The sequence below is a fragment of the Panthera onca genome, chromosome B2 (genome assembly GCF_046562875.1).
Source record: "Panthera onca isolate mPanOnc1 chromosome B2, mPanOnc1 haplotype 2, whole genome shotgun sequence".
NCBI lineage: Eukaryota > Metazoa > Chordata > Mammalia > Carnivora > Felidae > Panthera > Panthera onca.
In genome coordinates this window covers 11,841,542-11,847,541 of record NC_138343.1, presented here as the reverse complement: position 1 = coordinate 11,847,541, position 6,000 = coordinate 11,841,542, and the positions used below count along the sequence as shown (strand labels likewise).

Below are 6,000 nucleotides of genomic sequence, written 5' to 3'. Positions count from 1 at the left end.
AGACAGGCTGAGAAAGTCTTCAGGATTGCCTTGAACAAATTTGATTTCATTCTCCATCACAGCTGAATTCACTCTTTGGACCTTTAGCCTGACATCTAACTGTGCTAACGTGTATCTGCTTACGACCAGGGCACCGTGTTTAAAAAAAATCCTGTGATGCCAATTTTCACACTACACCTACTTCATCACTAATACTTTCAAAACGCTCCACATGCTCTGTCATTGACCGTGTTCGGCATTGCTCGTGGCATAAATCATTGCCCGGTAGAAAGAGAACGTGTTGGGACAGCATGATTGGCCAATGCGAAGCCAAAGTAAGTGTCGGAAGTCCCACGAGAACACAGAGGGTCAGTACAAAACCTTAACCTCACAGATCCTTTGTTTGGTCTGTTCCCTGTGACCGTTTCCATCCCGTAGCTCCATATCGGAAAAGGAATACCGGTAATAGTCAACCTCAGATTGAACACTCTTCTCTTACTCCCGTTGTTCACTTCTTTACTGTAAATGGCTGCATTTTGGCTGGGTATCCATTTAAGCCAGATACAGCATGCGATATCTTAAATCCTCACCACCTCGCCGTGGGGTCGGCACTACCATCTTCGTTTGACGGAGAAGCCAATGTAATCTGCCAAATGCACCGCTTGAAGGTGGTTGACATGTGAGGTGAACCTCAGGTCTGGATGATGTCAAAGATCAACCACCATTGGGCTATTTTTGCAATCTCTTTCCGTGTCTGCAGGAATTGTCTGAGAAATTTCAAGGGAAGCTTAATAAACATGCCTTGGGTTCAACAGACTGAGGGACCAAAACCGAATCTAAGGATCCCAAGGCAAGTTACGTGCACAATTAAAACCCTTAATACGAATTGTGTAACATACGTGTCTCCGTGCTCATATTTTAAATTTAATTTCCGCGGTCATGTGTTTGTCATACTGCTAAGGATTAGAGTGTTTATTTATCATCGTGACCTCCATCCACTTGTGCTTTTATGGGAAAGATAGTATGATTTATGGTTATGAACTACTATAAAATTGAAGAAGCGTATATGCCAAGGAATATCAATTGATTATAAACTTTTAGCGAACACTGCCAATTTTGATAACAACATCGGATTTAAATTGCGGAAGGTCGTTCTTAAATGTGTGTGGTTCAAGTCCTGTGCCATTATTAGCTGGACTCTCGGTGAAAACTGAGAAGAGCTGAAGGAGGAAAAGAAGAAGTAATGCCAGAAACAGGAGCCACGGCAGCTTGGGAATGGCTGAGCAGGAGGAATGCACTGTGTCCTCAGTTGGACAGAGTTTGAGAGGGGAAGCTGCCTGGCCCAAGAAGTCACTGTGCTTGTCCCCTAAAGCACACATGTGGACCGTCCTTTCCATCCTGGGCATACTGAGAATCTTGACAATTCACGCTTTCGTAACAGCTGCATTTCTTATCATCTCTGGCATATTTCTTCAGCTTGCACAAAGCCTCTTATCTCGCAAACAGTCTCTCTCTGGACCACTGTCTCTTTCAGCTGCTTAGAGGCCACGGTCCCTTAAATCTCCCAGCTGTCTTTCTTACCTCTCAGCCCTTGCTTCCTTTATCTGTCTATATTTTTTTAAATCTTTCCCAGCTGCCACTTTTGGCACAGTGGTTGTCTCTTGGTTCTCTCAGAATGAGACATTTCAGCATGCTGATGTGGGGAAGGGACAGAACGGCCGTAACAATGCATTTTCAAAATTAACCTTGCAATCTATCAGGAAAAAAATTTCACCTCGGCTTTCATACAGCCTGCGCGCCATGAATCAACCCGTGCGTTTCTGAAAAGATGAGACACCCCAGAGGCTTGCACAAAGAAAAGCGAGAGAGAACCACAGGGCTCTTAATTGTCCAAAACAGGAAATTTCTCCCCTTAGAAATGCAGATTCTCTGTGGCTGCAGCCTCGAAGAGTTTATGTAACACCCTCTCGGTTGGATAAAAAGTTAACTGGCATCCCCACTGCGTACAGAAATGTAAATGCTAGAAGCTGGAGAGAAATTTCATTTCATATTGGAGACTATTTGGCTTCTGTTGCAACTACCAGCACCTCTAGGTGATTCCAAACTTGTATAATCAATGTAATTGTCTCTTCTCGAGTAACTCTTATAAGGGAATGTTAGTGGTTCTATGGGGTTACCTGGTTTTCTTAACATGATGGATTCTGAGTGAGAAAAATAATCTTAGTTTGGAAAGGATTTTTTAAAAACTATAGGATAAGGGGTGCCTGGGTGGCTCAGTCGGTTAAGTGTCCAACACTTGATTTTGGCTCAGGTCATGATCCCAGGGTCATGGGATGGAGCCCTGCATTGGCTGTGTACTGAGTGTGGAACCTGCTTGGGATTCTCTTTCTCTCCCTCTGCCCCTCCCCACTCGTGTTTTCTCGCTCTCTCAAAAAACAAAAAACTATATGATAAGAGCTTGAGGACCTCTACAAAGCAGAAAGAAACAATTTCCAGGTCCCACACTGCTAAGGCACAGCTAGAAGATTCTGGCCTGGCAATTGTCACTCCTTTATTCCCACTCAAAAAAAGGCTCAAAAAGTACAGATGTCTTGGGTAATCCCCTAGTTCCCTTTGAGGTTAACTCAGGAAATACGGACAAATTTGTTCAAATGTCTTTGTGTTGCTAGTATGCTATTAAGATTATGATTCCAAAGAATGGTATCCATCAGTATTGAAAGTAAAACTCTTGATTGTGCAGAAATACTTGCCCACCGTGCTCTGAAGCAAATGGGAACTTTTTATATACTTAATTAAGTCCAGGTTCTTGGAGGAGAGGAAAATCAACAGGCAAGGTCCATCCAAGCTGGATTTACTCCTTTGGATTGCTTTCTCAATCAGAATCAATAGCTGTAGCTAAACGGATTCTGTAGAAATCTGCATCGATGATAGTCTGCCAGAAAGAACAGCTGAACTGATACCCCCGTGTACACACACATCTCCAGATTACAAAGACCAAACTCTTTCTAGCTAGTGCTAATAAGGTATCAGTTCGGATCTTGATAGAAATAGTTTGTGTTGAAAGGATAGAAGCTCTATAACTCTGAAAGATGAATTGGGATTGTGGCATTCCAAAAATGTATAATTTAACTGAATCAGCTCAGTGCTCCTCAGCTCTCGGGCAGACAAATCATGCAGCCAGTGGATGCCACCAATTACAATTTAAAAACTAAAGTTGTAATGATTTTTCATTTCCAGAATTGTTCTTACTCTTTTTTTTTTTTTTTTTTTTTTTGGTCATAATAGCATTCCATTTTCCTGTTCTATTACAATGATATCAACACTAAAATCTAATCTTTATCAGGCATTAGATTTCTTTTTTTTTTAATTTTTTAATGTTTATTTTAGAGAGAGAGAGAGAGAGACAGAGCATGAGTGGGGGAGGGGCAGAGAGAGAGGGAGACACAGAATCCAAAGCAGGCTCCAGGCTCTGAGCTGTCAGCATAGAGCCCAATGCGGGGCTCGAACTCACAAACTGTGAGATCATGACCTCAGCTGAAGCTGGACGCTCAACTGACTGAGCCACCCAGGTGCCCCTGTGGGCATTTCTTATGCATAAGGCTTGTTACAGACACTACATATTTCTGCGATTTTTGCTTCTACGTGATAGCCAGGGTGTAGCAGCTAACATTCCCTTGACATTATTAATTTTTGCCAAATCTTTGAATAAGTGACTTTTTAAAATCTCTTATAGAATAAAGTAGGAGTAACTAAAACGGTGGGAAATGGTTTCTTAAAATGAAACTTGTCACTGTTTTACAGACCAGTTGTCTTTCTTGTAATTATTCCAAAGAATAATTATTTGCAGTGGCACTCGTGACATTTTAATCATCTTCATGATTTCATTTATGTCAAGTTAGATATATCTAGGACGTGTTTATAGATTTTTTTCAGACACAGAGGAGATACCCGTCAATCCGGACTCGAATCCAAGCATAAAACAACGTACAAACATGCAAATGCCGAGAAGAATGAGACCAAGTATTCTCCAAGGGTGGTAGAATAAACATAATGCGCACCAAGGTGTGAAGAATTATAAATATGAACGAAGAGAAGAAGCATTGAACTGTATGAATGCTGCAGGATCCATGGCACTATAATAGGACCAGCCCAGAACTTAGCAGTATACAACAAAAAACAGCAACTTGCTTATACTCGCTGTCTGTGGGTCAGAAATTCAAAAAGGGCACAGTGGTAAAAGCCCTCGTTGCTCTACAAGGAGCAGCCATGAGTAGAATGGCCAAGCCAACTGGAAGGCCTGGTGGCGGGAACAGCAGGAGCCTGGGGCAAGGTGGTGCCTCCAGAGGGACGGCCTTGGAGTTGTCCACCCTTACACAATGGCCCGGGACTGCAGGGAGCAAGGTGCAAGCTGCCTGGCTTCTCCTGGCCTAGCCACGTTCCGTGGAGTCCAAGTGAGTCAGGAAGGCCCATCCAGACTCAGTGCCAGGGGACTTAGACCCCGCCTCTTGGGGAAATAGAAAGTATTTGGTACCATCTTTAAAACAGTCACATTAACAGAATTTTTATTTTCAGTATGAATTCATTTATCTGTATTCAATCCCTTTTTCATCCTGGTATCTAATAACAATAATAATAGTAAGTTCTCTTCCTTTTTCTGCGGCTATATTTGCTCTTTTTTTTTTTTTTTTTTTTTTTTTGAAGTGTAGGAACTGGTGTGTTATAAGTGGCAGGACCCTAGGGATATAGCTGTGTTAAGAGGTGACTTCTGATATATTACTGATTAGTTTTGAAATAAAGTAAAAATACATTTGTTTATTTTTTTTATTTAGACAGCAGGGGAGAGGGAACAAGAATCTTTAAAAAAAATTTTTTTTAAAGTAACAAATGTACTTTTAACTGATCTGCAGATAAAAGCTACTCAGAGCACGTCAGTAACCGTTTCAGCCCTTACTCTGTCAGCGCCGTGTCCCGTAGAGTCTTCAGGATCTAGGTTCATGGGCTGATTTCATCATTTCACGTCCTCCACAGTATTAGAAAAACAAGGCATTGTTAATCGGTTTATATGAAATGCCTTGCCGGCAGCCAAATGCAGTTCCTTATATTCCATATTTTTTCTTTAGCTCTTCTACTTTGTTGATGTAAGCTTCCATGGCATCTTCCTTGGAAGTCCCTTTCAGCTGATTCCAGGCATCCCACTTGGCCTTGCCTTTGAGATCCAGCAGTCGGGCCGTTCTGTGTTTATGTCCCCCACAGTTGCTTGTTTGTAGTGGCCGTAGATGAACAACATCTCATCATCTGCTGGCTTGGTCTTGAGATGCTTAAACATCCTCAGCAGCTTTGTCAAACTCAGCCTCAGACGAGCCGGCAGGGTCGTGAGGATTCCAGAGAGTGCGTGGAGGTGGCCAAGAGCAGGAAGCGGTAGTCAAAAAATTTTTTCTTTAAGTGGGGCACCTGGGTGGCTCAGTCAGTTGAGCATCCCCCTCTTGGTTTCTGCTCAGGTCATGAACTCGTGGTTCATGAGTTTGAGCCATGTGTCAGGCTCCTTGCTGACCGTGTGGAGCCTGTTTACGATTCTCTCTCTCCCTCTCTCTTTGCCTCTCCTCTGCTCACTCTCTCTGTGTCTCTCTCAAAATAAATAAATCAACTTAAAAAAAATTTTTTTAATGTTTTTTAAGTTTATTGTGAGAGAGAGAGAGCAAGTGTGCATGGGCAGGGGAGAGGCAGAGAAGGAGAGAGAGAATCCCAAGCAGGCTCCATTCTGTCAGCACAGAGCCCGATGTGGGGCTTGATCCAGTGACCCTGGGATCATGACCTGAGCTGAGATCAAGAGTCAGATGCTCAACCAACTGAGCCACCAAGGCACCCCTAAAATAAAAATTTAAATGTCAATTGGGCATATTAAATAGTTATCATGTGTAATTTATAACCCAACTTTTTAGGAGACTGACACTTTTCCTAAACTTGATAACCAACTTGCCAGGTGTTAGGATGCGCATCCAAATTCCTAGAGTTGAAATAGAA

General features: G+C 42.5%; 1 pseudogene; it reads right to left on the bottom strand.

Annotated features, from left to right (window-relative positions):
• Positions 1-4,920: 4,920 nt before the first annotated feature.
• LOC132666705 (acyl-CoA-binding protein pseudogene) lies at positions 4,921-5,412 on the bottom strand (annotated as a pseudogene).
• Positions 5,413-6,000: the final 588 nt, after the last annotated feature.